The sequence below is a fragment of the Geotrypetes seraphini genome, chromosome 1 (genome assembly GCF_902459505.1).
Source record: "Geotrypetes seraphini chromosome 1, aGeoSer1.1, whole genome shotgun sequence".
In the NCBI taxonomy this organism is placed as follows: domain Eukaryota; kingdom Metazoa; phylum Chordata; class Amphibia; order Gymnophiona; family Dermophiidae; genus Geotrypetes; species Geotrypetes seraphini.
This window is the reverse complement of record NC_047084.1, coordinates 152299556-152316514: the sequence shown is the minus strand read 5'-3', so window position 1 is coordinate 152316514 and position 16959 is coordinate 152299556. Positions and strand designations below refer to the sequence as shown.

General features: G+C 46.4%; 1 protein-coding gene across 2 annotated transcripts in view; it reads right to left on the bottom strand.

Annotated features, from left to right (window-relative positions):
- Positions 1-16959, bottom strand: part of ABCE1 (ATP binding cassette subfamily E member 1) — a 150500-nt gene that overhangs the window by 131817 nt on the left and 1724 nt on the right. Inside the window, exon 2 of one of the 2 annotated variants that reach the window (XM_033940013.1) lies at positions 14877-15027. The gene's annotated coding sequence lies outside the window, so the exon portion shown is untranslated. Of the gene's footprint in view, positions 1-14876; positions 15043-16959 lie in introns of both variants that reach the window. The other variant, XM_033940014.1, reaches the window with a different exon arrangement.

Sequence of the window (16959 nt, the reverse complement as noted above, 5' to 3'; positions counted from 1 at the left end):
TGTGGCTGGAGGAGGCGGCTGAGCCTGTCCGCCAGGCAGTTTTGTTCTCCTTGGATGTAAATCGCTCGAAGGGAGATGTTTTGGGAGATCGCCCACTCCCAGAGCCGTAGAGCTTCTTGGCAGCGGGACCAAGACCCCGTCCCTCCTTGCTTGTTTACGTAGTACATCGCCACCTGGTTGTCTGTACGGACGAGAACCACCCGGTCGCGAAGCAGGTGTTGGAAGGCCACTGCGGCGAGGTAGATGGCCCGGAGTTCCAACACGTTGATGTGGCAGCGACGGTCCTCTGCGGACCACAGACCTTGAGTGCGGAGACCGTCCACATGAGCCCCCCAAGCATACTCCGACGAGTCCATGGTTAGGACCTTGTGGTGTGGAGGGGCGAGAAAGAGCAAACCCTTGGAAAGATTCAAAGAGTCGGCCCACCAACGGAGCGATCTTTGCAAGGAAGGAGTCACTGTCACGTGGCGGTTGATCGGGTCCCGATCCTGTCGCCATTGTGATGCCAAAGTCCACTGTGGTAACCGCAGATGAAGGCGAGCAAGCGGGGTAACGTGGACTGTGGAGGCCATGTGGCCGAGGAGCGTCATCATTTGTCGTGCCGAGACCGAGTTCGATCTCGAGACTTGTCGGCTCAGGTTTACCAATGCCTCCCGGCTCTGAGGAGGGAGGAAGGAGCGAAGGCGGACCGTGTCCAGCAAGGCCCCGATGAATTGTAAGGATTGAGAGGGGCATAGTTTGGATTTTGGGAAGTTTATCTCGAACCCCAGACACTGAAGAGAAGTAATAGTCTGTTGGGTCGCTGAGATAGCCCCCTCCATGGTCGAGTCTTTGATCAACCAATCGTCCAGGTAGGGGAATACCTGCAGACCTCGGGAGCGCAATGCAGCCGCGACCACTACGAGGCACTTCGTGAAGACTCGGGGGGACGAGGACAGGCCGAAAGGGAGGACCCGATATTGCAGGTGAAGGTCTCCCACCTGAAAACGCAGGAACTTGCGGCAAGCAGGGTGCACCGGAACATGGGTGTAGGCCTCCTTCAGGTCGAGGGAGCAGAGCCAATCGCCCTCGCCGATCAAGGGGTAAAGAATCGGAAGTGAAAGCATCCGGAACTTTTCCCGTACCAGAAACTTGTTCAGGCGCCTTAAGTCTAGGATCGGGCGTAGGTCTCCCGTCTTCTTCGGTACCAGGAAGTAATGGGAGTAAAACCCTTGGCCCCTTTGATTTTGAGGGACCGGTTCCACCGTCCGCAGGCGGAGGAGGTCCTGTGCCTCGGAGAGGAGGAGGGGCAACTGCGCTCGATTGGGAGGGCATGCGCTCGGTGGGCTGTTGGGGGGTACCTCTTGAAAGTTGAGCGAGTATCCTGATGAGATCATGCCAAGGACCCATGAGTCTGATGTGATGGCTTTCCAGCGAGGGTAGTAGGCTTGAAGGCGGCCCCCGATGGGGAGGGGGCCCGGTAGAGGTGCGGAGGGGGCCCACCCCCGTCCGCCCATTCCGTCAAAAGGACGGAGATGGCGTCGCCGACGCCGTGGGCTGTGACTTTGGTGGAGCCCTAGCGTGAGCCTGGGGGCGTCGCGGCGGTGGTCTGGAGAAGGCCGGTGTGGACTTCTGGGGGTAGCGTCGAGGTAATCCCCGGAAAGAGCGAGATGCCTGTGGTTTAGGCTTCTGTCGGACAAGAGACGCGAAGGAACGTTCGTGTTCAGACAACCGTTTCGTAGCAGCCTCGATGGTGTCGTCAAAAAGTTTCTTCCCAACGCAAGGGAGGTTGGCTAGTCGATCTTGCAGGTTGGGGTCCATATTGACGAGTCGTAGCCATGCCAATCGGCGCATGGCCACCGCGAAGGCTGCGACTCTCGAAGATAGCTCGAAGCCATCATAAGCGGCGTGGAACAGGTGTAGTCTGAGGTTGGAAAAATCCTCGAGGAGGAGGCTAAACTCTGTCTGGCGAGGGGTGGGTAAGCTCTCCGAGAAGGAGGCAAGCCGCCCAATGAGGTGCTTCAAGTAGGAAGAAAAAGTGAAGGTGTAGTTCAGGACTCTGGCGGTCATCATAGAGTTCTGATACAACCGGTGTCCAAATTTGTCCAGTGTCCGGCCTTCGCGTCCAGGAGGGACCGCCGCGGACACCCTCGAGGGGTGAGCTTTTTTTCAGAGATGACTCCACCAGCAGGGATTGGTGGGACAGCTGTGGTTGCTCAAACCCCGGGTGAGGTACCGTCCGGTACTTAGACTCCATTTTAGATGGGACCGCCGTCACCATGTAAGGAGTTTAGAGGTTCCTGATAAGGGTCTGCCCGAGTACCGGGTTCAGTGGTAGCCGGAGGGACTCTCGGGGCGGGGAAGGCATATCCAGCTCCGCCAGGTATTCCTTGGAGTACCTTGAGTCAGATTGTAAGTCCAAGTCAAGGGCACGTCCCATTTCCTGGACGAACCTCGTGAAGGATGGTGGATGGGGACCCGTGGCCCCTTGCGGGGACGGTGACCGAGACCTCCGTTTGGCTGAGAAGGAAGGAGAAGCCTCCTTCGAATAGCGGGGTTCTCGCTCAGACCCTCGGTCCGATACCGGAGACGCGCTGTGGAAGCGCTCCGGGGTCGAGGACTTGCTTCGCCTCGAGGAGCCCCTCGGGGACGACGCCGGGGTTCTGGGTACCGACCGGTGCCTGGTCGGAGATCCCTCCCCGGACTCCCTCGGCGAAAGCCTAGGTCCTCGGACCGGAGCCCCGGACCGAGGGGGAGTCAGTAGGAGCTGTGGGTTGGTGAGAGACAGCTTGGTGACCCTTAGCGGCTCCCCCGATCGAGTCGAGGGGGTGCGCCCTCGAGCCGGAGGGGAACTCCGGGCCTTCTTAGAGAGGGGTCTCGATTTTCGTTTCGAATGCCTCAGATGCCTTGAATGCCTCGGAGAGGAATCCGATGAAGAACGATGAGAACGGCGCGGTTTTCCTCGAGGGGTCTCGGCGCGTTGCTCAGGCTGGTCCGGCGTGTGCGAGGTTGAGGCCGAGTTCGGTTGCAGGTGAGCCATGGCAGCGGATAGCTCCGTTGTGATCATTGCTCAGAGCAGTTCCTGGAATACTGGCACGGACAGCATCGATGGCATGTCCAAGGCCGCTGTGCTCTCCACCGGGGGGCGATCTCGCTTCGGAGCATTCCCGAGGGGTGGAGGCACGTCCCGAGGTCTTCGGGGTTTTCGCCGGGGCCGTGGGTAAGGAGTTTCCACTCTGTACGGCCATTGTCCCCGAGGTTGGCTTCTTTGACGATGTGGAACCTGAGGAAGGAAGAGGGGACTTACCCGGGGCCGAGGACTTATGAGAGCTCGAGGTCTTCGAAGTCGAGTCCCAAGGCGGGGCCGATGTAGTCGAGGCCGAGATCGAGGCCGGGGTCAATCTCGAGGCCGAGGTTTGATCGGTAGCAAATAGCTCTGCCATGTGGGCCCGTCGGCGGCGGAGCGCCCGCTGTTGAAAAGTTGCACACCGGGGGCAAGTTTCCGTTGGATGGTCGGCCCCCAGGCAAAGGATGCACCAGCGATGCGGGTCTGTGAGAGATAGAAGACGCTCGCACCCGGTGCACTTTTTAAAGCCCGTAATGGGCTGGGACATCCAGGCGGCCGCGGCCAATCAGGCCTCGCGGTCGCGGTGATCCGGGAACCCCCGGATCGCGAGAAAAAGGCGCGAAAAGCGCAATGAGCAGGAAGAAAGAAAAAATTTGTTATGCACAGCGAATTTTAGCGGTAGAAAAGAAAAAAAGAAAAGTAATAAATCACGGTGCAAAGAAGGCACTAGGGCAGCGCTAAGAAAAACGTGTCTTCTTAGCACAGCGGAAAAAATCGAACTGGAGACCACGAGGAGGGGATGCGCCCTCTAGTGGAGCAGGAGGCACACATGCGTGATGCAGCCAGCAAGCTTGAATCTTCAATCAAGTTTGCTTGAAATGCTGTCCACATCGGGGCTCCGTAGATGACGTCACCCACATGTGAGAATATCATGCCTGCTTGTCCTGGGATAAAGTTTGCTACTGCACCCGTCCAGCAAGGGAAAAACCAGGAGTAACAAAAGGTCGCTGCCGCAGTCATCCAGTAAGAGAAATGCCGGGAGTAACAAAAGGTCGTTGCCACAGGCGTTCAGTGAAGGAAAAATCGAGAGTACAAAAAGGTACCAGGGGGAGTACAAAAGGGTACGGGGTTTGTTTTGGGATTTTTGTGGTATTCACTCCTTAAGACACACCCTTATTTCCACCCACTTTTTTGGGGGAAAAAGTGCATCTTTTGCAGCAAAAAATACAGTAATTGCTAACATACAATGCAAAATAAACATTACTATTAAATAAAACAAAGGAGAAAGGGATTGGAACCTGTATACCGCCTTTTTGTAGTTATACAACCATACTGAAAATGGACTATAGAGACATAGGAGAAATTAATGTCTTATCTGATAATTTTCTTTCCAGTGCAATAGGTGTGTCATTCTGGACAAGCAGGTAATTTCTTCATTCTCACTAGCTCTGCAGAAGAAATCCACTCTGGATTTTTTTTTTTGTAACCTTCTTACTTTACTGACAGCTCTACTGCCATATACAGTGTTTTCCTTCTGCATGCTAAACTAAAGATTTTTGATCTGCTCTCCCTTTTCTTTATTTTATTCAGTGTTTTCAGTTAATTTACTGGTTTCAGTGCTCAGAGCTTTCCATCTCTTCAAGGTCAGCTCCGCCTGAGTGGAGAAGAAGCAGACTGAGGTTTGCAGCTGACAGACCAATCCCTGGTGGTACCTGTTGACCAGCCTGCAAAAGTGATTTTGGAGCTTGGGGCCGTTCCCGCTTACCGTCCCTCACCTACTGCTTATCAGGGATTTGAGTGCAGATGTTCGGCTTCCGTAGGAGGCTCAGTGGTGCCTCGCAGGCTGCTTTTTTGCTAACCCCCTTCCATTAGCACATCCATTAGTCAGTGAGGGTGGGGGTACAATCAGACATCGAGTCCGACTGGCAGCCCAAAGATCAGCAGTGGAAAGGAACTTCCAGCACGAGGCAGCGATTTCTTCTCCTTTTCTAGCTACTATAAAGAGCTGAGGAAGGCTGCAGCACATTTCCAGCACAGGTCACAATGAATAAGGCTGTAAGCCTGTGAGAGAAATCAGTGTGTGTGGGGGGGGGAGGGGGGTTCATCTTAAATTCATTTTTGTTTATTTGAGATGTTTGCATGTGTCCTTGTGTTCCCCCCATCTTCAAAAATCCTATTTTTGCCATTTTTTTAGCTTAACTTATTTTAGTGATTTTTGGCACTAAAAATCTAACAGCAGCCATCTTGGATTTTTTAGCGATCTTTTTTTTCAAAAGTCCCCTGCAGCTTCAAATCAATTCTTTTTGCCTCAAAACTTGAGATGGAGTCCTTGGCTCTTTTACCACTAATCCATGCCAGGACTGCACAAATTCTGTGCCTCAGGAGCATCAGTGCACCACGTGCCACGCCACACACAAAGGAGAGATGGGGGCTTTGGGCTTAGCCTCTCCTTTGCTATCTCAGCTTGAGGAAAGGGCGGCTAGCCCGCTTAGGCGGGCTATTCTCTTTTTGGATCCCAGAAACTGCGACCATTCCACCCGAAAGAGCGTGGAAGTTGCAGAGCCCAAAAATTGGAGTCATCTCAGGGTGACTCTTTGCTCCCTGGTTTGGCTTTTTCTTCAGAATTCATCAATTTAATGTGGAAAGCCTTCCAGGAGAGCTGTTCTCCTAAAGCGCACACGTCCCGTGCTTTAGATTTGGCACGTCAGAACTCAGCCCCTCAGGGGTTTTCTTACTTGCAGTCTCACACTGCTCAGCCCTTGGGAGACCTGTTTGCAGGGGATACTAATGATGATGAGCTCTCTTGCTGTGCCACTGTTGTTCACAGATGCGCTTCCCGTATCGGGGGAGACTGCTCCACAAACTGGCAATTTGGATCTTGTTATGGCCTTGGATTCTGGAGAAGATCCCACAGTCCTGTGCTTATTTAAGCCCACGGCCCTGCTGGATCTCATTTCTGAGTCTTTGAATGAACTAAAGTTAGACTTCCAGCCACTTCCTTCTACTTCCTCCTCCCTAACATGTGGAGTGAGGTTTCAGTCTGTGATATTTCCCTGGCATAGACATTAAAGTTTTAATCACAGAACAGTGGGATTCTCCTGAGGGGTCTCTCAAGGTAGCGAGAGCCATGCCTCGCCTGTATCCTATGGCACTGGAGTGCCAGCAGCCCTTTGCTTAGCCTAAAGTGATTTCTTTGGTTGCACAGGTTACCAAGTGCACCTCCCTTCCAAGTGAGGACGGTGTGGTGCTCAAAGATATGCAGGACCACTGCATGAACTAAATTTAGACTTCCAGCCACTTCCTTCTACTTCCTCCTCCCTAACATGTGGCGTGAGGTTTCAATCTTTGGTGTTTCCCTGTCATCTGGACATTACAGTTTTAATCACAGAACAGTGAGATTCTCCTGAGGTGTCTCTTAAGGTTGCGAGAGCCATGTTTCATCTGTATCCTATGGCACTGGAGTGCCAGCAGCCCTTTGCTCAGCCTAAAGAGGATTCTTTGGTTGCACAGGTTTCCAAGCGCACCTCCCTTCAGAGTGAGGGCGGTGTGGTGCTCAAAGATATGCAGGACCACCGCATTATTGATGTGGTTCTTAAAAGACTCTTTGAGGTTTTGATTTTGGAAGTCAAAGCAGCCTCAGTGGTATCCTTTGTAACATGTGCCTGCCTTTCTAGGCTACATACTTTGGACAGTGACAGAGCTGAGCCAGTTCCTCAATTCATTTTATCTGGAGTGGATTATGTGGCTAATGCTCTCTATGACATTATTCGTGTCATGGGTAAGGCATCCGCTTATTCTATTTCTGCTCGTAGAATGCTCTGGATCAGGCAATGGGCTGGAGATTCCACCTGTAAAGCCACTCTTAGCAGACTCCCTTTTAAGGGACGGTTGTTGTTTGGGAAAGGACTGGATGATCTCATGAACTGTGTGGTGGACCGTTGTCCCAAGACTTTACTGGACAGCAGGCCCAGAACCTCTAGAGGCTTAGGACGCTCTAGTTTCTTTTTTTTAATTCTTTATTTTATTTTTTAATTCTTTAAGGATGCTCTAGTTTTCATGGCTCCTGGAGATTGACAGTATTACAATTCCACTTTCCAGAGGTTCTCCCAGAACTCTAGACAGAGGTTTTCCAGTTCCCGACGTACCCAGTCCGCTCCCTCCTTCAAGAAATCACAATGATGCCAGGTCGGAGGAGGTCCCTCTCAAAATTGGGGGCTGGGCTCAGATTACGTCTGATTGTTGGGTTCTGGAAATCATCCAGACTAGATACAAGCTGGAATTTGCCAGACCTCTGATGGATTGGTTTGTGGACTCTCTCACAGGAAAAAGGTGGTCAAGGTGCAAGCCACTGTGAAAAAGTTTCTTGATATCCAGGCCATAGAGCCTGTGCTGCTCGAAGACTCGGGCTCTGGCAGATACTCTAAATACTTTATTATGCCAAAGAAAGGCTCAGATGTTTGGGAGACCCATTCTGGACCTGACTCATGTAAATGCAGCTCTCAGAGTTCCGCATTTTCGCTTGGAGACAGTTTGTTCTGTTATAGTGGCAGTGTCTCCAGGAGAGTTTCTGGCCTTTCTGGATTTGACGGAGACCTACTTGTATATTCACATTTTCCAAGACCACAGGAAGTTTCACAAGTTCCCATGTCCTGGAAAATCATTATCAGTTCTCAAAGCTCTGTCCTTCGGTCTAGTGACAGCTCCTTGAACTTTCACCAAGGTTATGACTGTGGTGGTGGCAGCCCACCTGTGTAGGATGAGAATACAGGCTCATCCCTACCTAGAGAATTGGCTGATCCGGACCCCTTGTTCACCGATAGTAGGCATAAAGTAGATCAGGTGATCAGAGTCCTGGAGGACCTGAGTTGGATGATGAATTATCGTAAGAGTCATCCGACTCAATCCTGAGAGTACCTGGGAGTCTTGTTCGACATAGCAGCCAGAAGCACGCAAACAAAAGCTTTGCTCACATATATCGTGCCTTCTAGCTGAGTCTGCTCCATTGGTGTGGGGCTATCTTCAAGCCCTAGGTTCCATGGTGGTCGCTTGTTTTTCGCCAAAAGCAGAAGCTGCTTTCTGAAAATGGCTTGGCATTTTTTAAGAATCCACCGGAGGGCTCATTTCAATGTTGAAGAGCCCATTTGCATGTCAGTGTCAGAGACTGCTAGAAACCTCGCTAAAGACTGAGATAATCTTTTTTGATAATCCGTCGCTAAACTGCGTACAAGCTACACCACCAGAAAACAGTTTAGCAATGGCGTTAAAGTTTTGAGAATCTGGGCCACAGTGTCAGGAGACAGGATAGGCATAATATCCGCACGACAACTAAGGCAACTGAGACCTGTCACTCCGGCACAGGACCTCTGACAACGATGTGACAAGACTAGAAAAAAATGCAATGTGCCTGCCAGCTACATTAAATGGGGTAAGAACATAAGAACATAAGAAGCGCCATCTCCGGATCAGACCTTCGGTCCATCAAGTCCGGCGATCCGCACACGCGGAGGCCCTGCCAGGTATACACCTGGTTTATTTTATAGCCAACCATACTTTATATGCCTCTCTCAAGGAGATATGCATCTAGTTTGCTTTTGAAGCCTAGGACTGTCGATTCTGCAATAATCTCCCCTGGGAGAGTATTCCAGATGCCAACCACTCTCTGTGTGAAGCAGAACTTTCTGACATTAGTCCTGAACTTGTCCCCCCTTAGCTTCATTTCATGTCCTCTTGTCCGTGTCAAATTGGACAATGTAAATAATCTTCTCTGCTCTATTTTGTCGATTCCTTTCAGTATTTTGAAGGTTTCGATCATATCCCCACGCAGTCTCCTTTTCTCAAGGGAGAACAATCCCAGTGTTTTAAGTCGATCCTCATATACCTGTTTCTCCATACCCTTCACTAGTTTGGTTGCTCGTCTCTGCACCCTCTCCAGCAGTTTTATATCCTTCTTTAGGTAGGGAGACCAATGTTGGACACAGTATTCCAAGTGGGGTCTGACCATTGCCCTATAAAGCGGCATTATAACTTTCTCCGATCTACTCGAGATTCCTTTCTTTATCATGCCCAACATTCTATTTGCCTTCTTTGCCGCTGCCGCGCATTGTGCTGACGGCTTCAGGGTCCTATCTATCAGTACACCCAGATCCCTTTCTTGTACACTTTTTCCCAGACTTGCACCTGACATTCTGTACTCGTATTCCTTATTCTTACTGCCTAAATGCATTACCTTGCATTTCTCCACGTTGAACTTCATCTGCCATTTCTCCGCCCATTTTTCTAACCAACACAAATCGCTCTGGAGTTCCTCACTATCCTCCTGCGATCTGATTGCCCGGCAGAGTTTTGTGTCATCTGCAAACTTGATGATCTCACTGGATGTTCCGTTTTCCAAGTCATTGATATAAATATTAAAAAGGATCGGTCCAAGTACTGAGCCCTGGGGTACACCACTAGTCACTATCTCCCAGTCGGAGAACTTCCCATTTATGCCCACTCTCTGCTTCCTGTTATCCAGCCATTTGCCTATCCATCTTTGTATATCTCCCTCTATGCCATGGCTTTGTAGTTTCCTGAGAAGTCTTTCGTGTGGAACTTTGTCGAACGCTTTTTGGAAGTCCAAGTATATTATGTCCACCGGCTTTCCACTATCAATTTGCTCGTTCACGGTCTCAAAGAATTGGAGTAAATTCGTCAAACACGATTTCCCTTTCCTGAATCCATGTTGACTGGGTTTCATCAAGTCGTGTGTGTCCAAGTGCTGAACTATGCTATCCTTGATCAGTGATTCAATCATCTTGCCTGGGACAGACGTAAGACTCACAGGTCTATAATTGCCCGGTTCTCCTCTCGATCCTTTTTTGAAAATTGGCGTGACGTTCGCTTTCTTCCAGTCGTCTGGTATCTGACCAGTTCTGATTGACAGGTTTGCAAGTTTTTGCAATAACTCTCCGATTTCAACCTTCAATTCCTTCAAGACTCTCGGGTGAATTTCATCCGGTCCAGGGGATTTGTCACTTTTAAGTTTGTCGATCTGGTAGTATATCTGATCTAAGTTCACTTCAACTGTGGTGAGGCTGTCCTCTATTTCTCCTGTAAACAGTTTCTCCGCTTCAGGTATTGTTGAGGTGTCCTCCTTCGTAAAGACGGACGCAAAGAAGGAATTTAGTTTGTCTGCGATTTGTTTATCTTCCTTGATGTACCCTTTTCTTCCCTGGTCATCCAGGGGTCCCACTGCCTCTCTTGCAGGTTTTTTCCCTTTCACGTATCTAAAGAAGGGCTTGAAGTTTTTGGCCTCCTGGGCTATTTTTTCCTCATAATCCTGTTTGGCATCCCTCACCGCCTTGTGACATTTCTTCTGATCATCTTTATGTTTGTTCCAGGCTTCGGTTGTCTTTATGCATTTCCATTTTTTGAAAGAGTCCTTCTTTTCTTTTATGGCTTCCTTCACCTGTATGGTAAGCCATGCCGGTTTTCCTTTGCCTTTAGTTCTCCGATCTTTAGAAATCCTCGGAATGTAGAGATCTTGCGCTTCTGCAATAGTATTTTTCAATAGGCACCATGCCTGATCTACTGTTTCAAGTTTGTCCACCATCTTCTCGAGTCGTTTTGTTACCATGGCTCTCATGCAATCGTATTTACCCTTTTTAAAGTTTAAGGTGGTGGTTAAGGTTTTGGCATGTTTCCCTTTCCCGATGTCCAGTTTAAAGTTGATTACATTGTGATCACTCGTTCCCAGTGGAGCCATGACTTCTACTTCTGTTATCGGTCCCGTGAGACCATTTAGGACCAAGTCCAAGGTGGCGTCGCCTCTTGTCGGCTCTTTTACCATTTGCTCCAGGAAGCAATCCCCTAGCACCTCCAGGAACTTTGCCTCCTTGCCGCAGTTGGAGGCTCCTAGTTTCCAGTCTATTCCTGGGAGATTGAAGTCTCCCAATATAACTACATTGCCTGTCTTGCATACTTGTTTGATTTCCTCCATCATTTCTGAGTCAGTGTCTTCCGCCTGTCCTGGGGGACGATAGTAAAGGCCAATTTTTGTATCTGCGCCATTTTGACCAGGTATTTTGATCCAGAGGGACTCCAGCTTCTCTTTCCTGTCTGTTGTAATCATTCCAACAGAATCTATTCCTTCCTTAACATATAGGGCAATACCTCCACCTTTCTGCCCTTCTCGATCCCTTCTATATAGTTTGTATCCCTGTAGTACTGTGTCCCATTTGTTTTCTTCATTCCACCATGTTTCTGTTATGCCAATGATATCCATGTTCTCATGTCTTGCTATCGTCTCTAGTTCTCCCATTTTCTTTCCTAGAATTCTAGCATTTGTATACATGCATCTAAGTTCCCTTCGTGTTACCTTTTTGGACCTTCTACTCTTGGCTGTCCTTACAGTTTCATTTACGGTATCCTTTACTGCTCCTGTGTTATCTCCCATGTTTGCTGTGTGGTCATCCCCTCCTGTGTCTGAGTTGTCCCTTCCTGCTTGTTCTCCTTTGTTGGCTGTGAGGTCGACCTCTCTTGTGTATGAGTAGTAGTCCTTTGTTCCTACGTCGGGGCATCCTGTTGTCCGTACCATCGACCGGTGGTCGACTGTCGGCTTTCCCCTGTCCTTCAGTTTAAAGCCTTCTCTATTGCTTTCTTCATGTTGCCTGCCAAAACTCTTGCTCCTTCCTTGTTGAGGTGTAGTCCATCCCTTCTGTAGTACTTGCTTTTTCCCCAGAACGCCGTCCAGTTTCGCACGAAGTGGGTCCAAAGAACACGTTCTCCAAAGAAGCTGAAGAAAAACTGGAAAAAATGCACACCCCATGATCACTGCTGAGTCCAGCTGAGGTGCCCACACCAAGAGAGTCCCCAGACTCAGAACGCAGGCATTTGGTGCCAGTTTCTAGATCAGCTAGTGGGCGAGACTGTCCAAAGCATGGACCCAGACTGGTTCCTCGGCCCTGGGGGACACAGGGGAGGCAAAGCCCCCGCTCCAGCATGCTGCAGCACGTGGTACACGAACACTGTTCTAGCACAAAGTCAGCATAATTCATACAAGTAGTCGACAATTGTGAATGTCCACTTGTAACCCATTCTGAGCTTCTGGGAGAACGGGATAGAAATCGAAATAAATAAATAAATAAAATTAGGGGCTGGGAAGTCTATCCCAATCAATTTGTAACAAAACTGAGGGATTTTGAAGCAGAAATCAAGCTTTGAAAAAAAATGATCGATTAAAATCCAAGATGACTGTCAAAAATAAAATCTGAAAATAAAATAAAAAGCGATTTGGGGTTTGGGGAGGTGGGAGACCTGAACCCTATGCTCAGAAACATTTTACAGAGTCCCACAGACCATCCCTGAAGTTCCCATAGGAAATAATGGAGGTTTTTCTTTTTTTTTTAATTCTTTATTTATCATTATCAGGTTTTTCTTACAGTCTGTGAAGTGCCTGCCTGACAGCTCTGTTACGCTGTAGCTGAATGGAGAAAAAGGATTTTCTGCCTCAGAAATGGCTCCAAATGACCAAACGTGAAGATCTTTGGACTGCCAGTCGGACATACTCAGACTATAACCTCCATGGATACTTTTTCACGCGACTTGGGGGGAGGGGCAGAAAAGCAGCCTGCACCCTGAAATCCGGAGAGATTTTTACTCAGGATGTATGCAGCCTGTGCTTAAACCCCTGACAGGATCAGAGGGCAAGCAAACTCCCAGGGGAATGGACCCCGAGTCTGAGAAGGGTGCAGGGCCAGATTAAGACCCTTAGATGCCCTAAGCACTAACTAATTTTGGTGCCCCCCCTTACAATTGCAATTCAAAATATTAAAACAATAATAAACCATAAAATAAAATTTTATTGAACATTCAAAACTTACAGTAAGATGGAAAATATTTATTTCTGTATGCTTTCACTTTATTTATGGCTTAATAATTTTCTCGTACTTTTTTTCTTGCAAAGTTTTTGATCAGATTTTCATAATCAATCTTATATAACACATCTGCTTCTATACATAACAGAAATAAGGCATCCAGCCTGCCTTGTTGCATAATTGTTCTGAGGGGATTTTGAATATATTTCAACCGAGAAAATGGAACGCTCAGCTGAGCAGTTTGTGACCATTAATGTTAAAAATATACAAAATGTAATGTCTACATTTGGAAAGGCACACTATTGTCTTCTAAAATTATTTTAGAAAGTTCAGCGTGACTGAATCTTTTAAAGATGCCTTTGATATTTAATCTCCTAACCCCAGGCCATTGATTTTATTGTATTAATATGCTTTTATTTCTTTCCCTCGTGTACCTTTCCTTTTTTTGTTCTGCTTTTCTATATTAAATTGTATTTCATATCCCCTTTTTACCTTATGTTATGAATATGATGAGCTAATCTTTAACCCTATTGTATTGTTCAAAGTTTGTATTGTATTGTTTCCCATTGAATGTATTTTAAATTGTTCATCACTTAGAACTATGATTAAGCGATTAATCAAAAGAATTAATAAACTTGAAACTTTACATTTTCTGTTGCACTGAACTTATGGCGCACATATAAATGAAACTACTGAAGTTCAGCCGAGAAATTACTGTTGAAATCCTCTGGGTAAGCATCAATCAGCTTTTTACAGCACTGAGAATACCTTTCAATGTTAGAAGATGATAAAGTGACATTATATGGCACATCCCTTAGAAAAGAAAATGTCTCTGCTATTTCTTTGTATATCTCTCCTCTTCTTTTCATCTCAATTGCAAGTTTATCAAGAATTGTGCAAAAGGTGCTGATATGAAATTTATCTCTGGCATTCAGATATACTTCTGGTGTATCTCCATCATTGGGTAGCTTATTTCTGATACATTTGTGAGTTGTAGCTGCCTTGTAATCAACATCTGGTAACATTTCCTTTGCATCCTTTTCATATTTTTCAAATTCATCTTGTAAAGTACACAGTTGGTCAGCTAATGATACATACAAATCTGCACATGTTTTTAAGTTCACATCCTCATTTTATAGAGCTTTGTTTACTCTGTGAAAATTCTAAAAAATCTCATTCCAAAAATTCAACATAAAAACAAATTCTAGCTCATGCATCTTATCTGCAATATTATTTGCTTCTCTTCTAGTGTCTCCCTTTTGTGACTGGTCTTCGGCTATATATTCTAATGCTTCTAAAATGTCAAAGAAAGATGTCAAAATTGCTGTTATTGTCATAGCAAGTGCCTCCCATCTTGTATCAGAGAGGGATTTTAAGACACTTTCATTTTTAATACGATCTTTAAGAATTTTTCACCGGCTGGTTGAGGCTGAAAAAAAGGTATAGAGTAACTGTACTATAGAGAAGAAATGAACAGCCTCTTGATAGCAGTCAACAGCACTTCGGCCAATCAGATAGGTGAGTGTGCCAAAATGTCTGAGCTCATATCCAAGAATAGAATTAAACGCATTCAAAATATATAAAACGTACTTACATTTTAATAGATTAAAGAGCCAGAACTGAGTGTGCTATTGGAATAGTCATTAAGCAACTTTGAGGCTTTGAAAGTAGGGGGATATGAATGCACCTACAATTAACACCAGTGACAGTTGACAACTACACTAAGAACTTCTTATGAGCTAGTACCCGTCATTTGCGCTGTTTCAAACGTGTCTTAGACTTGTTTAAAATTTGTATAGCTTCCAATCTGCGAACACAGTGTACTTTATTTTGCAGGATAAACATGACACAAGAGAGAACGCTTTATAAACAGAACATTCATTTTTCATTAAATTTAATAATTTAAATGGTAAATTTGGCTATGAATTATTTCTGTAGTGCCCCCCCTTCCCTTGATGCCCTAAGCATGTGCTTACTTTGCTTATAGGGTTAATCCAGCACTGGAAGGGTGGCATAAGCAGGCTGGCTCCACCGAAGTTTCTCTGTGAAGCAGCAGTCCAGCTCCGCAGAACTGTCTCCTTTCCTCAGGAAGAGGATATACCACAGGGTTTCACGGCACTGAAGTCACTGAAAAAAAATTAACTTTAAGTGAAAAAATAAGAAAAAGATGCAGAGCATATCCAAAAGACTTCTGACGGATTGCTTGCAGAAATTGAAATGTAGGGGGGCTCTAACTCTCTCTCTAAGGTGGGAGGAGCATGTGCTCAGAAAAATGTTTGGATTTCTGCAACTCCCGGATTGTGGGAAGGGATTAAACACCTAGCGTACTTAATCTTGAAGGGACATAACAGAAATAATATTACCAAAGGATATTAAAGCACACACACTTCTAAGAACCATTAATGTGTAATAACTGAGATGACTTGGAAGGTCATAACCAGGCTACCAAAACTGTATTATAAGAGCTCCTGCATTAAGTTTGTAAAGAAAAAACTAAATTGGAAAAACTGTGTTAACTGAAGTTTTTTTCCATGAATTTGACTGTGCTTGATCAGAAAATAATTTTTTTAAACCCATCCTGGGGTCGCTCAAAGCCACCAATTGCATAAAGCTCCGTTCTTAAAATTTGCTATTATTTTTCCTTATGGAGCAAATTTCTTGGTATTGTAGGGCTATAACTTTTATGCTTTCACACTCAAGTAATGATACGTTGATAAAAAGACATTTTATGTCAAGTCTGTTTTACTGAAAAGAACAATAAATCAGTACAGAAAAAACACTAGAGAGTCTCCAACATGCTTATTATAACGAGTGGGGTTGGATTCCTTAGAATCCCACTAATAGTGTTACAAGCACAAAATAGGAAAATATTCTCCTGTCATCAAAAAATGAGACATTTTATACAAAACATCCAGCAGTATTTTATTAAATGAACCTTCAATATCTGCACTTTATTGTGGAAAGTTAACAGAACTTAACATATCTTGCTAATAGCTAAACACATACACTTTGGTGTAATCATCTACCAAAGGTGTTCCAAATACTCAAAGATTCAATGTCGTCTTGAAGTAGGGTAAAGCCTGCGATGCTTTTCAACAAGGCCTCACAGTGCACTGGGTTTGTGATAACACTAGTGGCAAAGTCAGTTGTCAATGACGCATCCGAGTGATGTGTTAAACTATAACGGATTTTGCCACTGACATCACATACCCAGTGCAGCATAAGGCCTTGTTGCAAGGAGTTGAATAGCAAGGTGATGCATGTCGGTAACAAAAATCATATGTAAGAATACAGGATGTCCAGTGCTATACTCAGAGAGAGCCCCCAGGAAAAAGGCTAGGAGTACTTGTAGACAAGTCACCGAAACTGTCAGCGCAATGTGTGACGGCAGCAAAAAGGGCGAACAGAAAGCTAGGAATGATTAAGAAGGGGATCACAAACAGATCTGAGAAGGTTGTAAAGCTGCTGTATCAGGCCATGGTACTGCATCCATCACTGGTCACCATACATGAAAAAGAACATAGTACTACTCGAAAGGGTCCAGAAAAGAGCGACAAAAATGGATAAGGGACTGGAGGAGTTGTACAAAGAGAGGCTAGAGAAACTGGGCCTCTTCTCCCTTGAAAAGAGGAGACTGAGAGGGGACATGATTGAAACATTCAAGATATTGAAGGGAATTGACTTAGTAGATAAAGAGAGATTGTTCACCCTATCCAAGGTGAAGAGAATGAGAGGGCACTCGCTAAAGTTAAAAGGGGATAGATTCTTCTTCACCCAGAGTGGTAGAAATCTGGAACACTCTTTCAGAGGCTGTTATAGAGGAAAGCACCCTTCAGGGATTCAAGAAAAAGTTAGATAAGTTCCTGCTGGACCAGAACATACGCAAGTAAGGCTAGACTCAAATAAGGCACTGGTCTTTGACCTAAGGACTGCCGCGTGAGCGGACTGCTGGGCACGATGGATCACTGGTCTGACCCAGCAGCGGCAATCTTACGTTCTTACAGGCTTTACCCTATCTCATGAAGACACTGAATGCTTGAGTGTTTGGAACAAACAAGA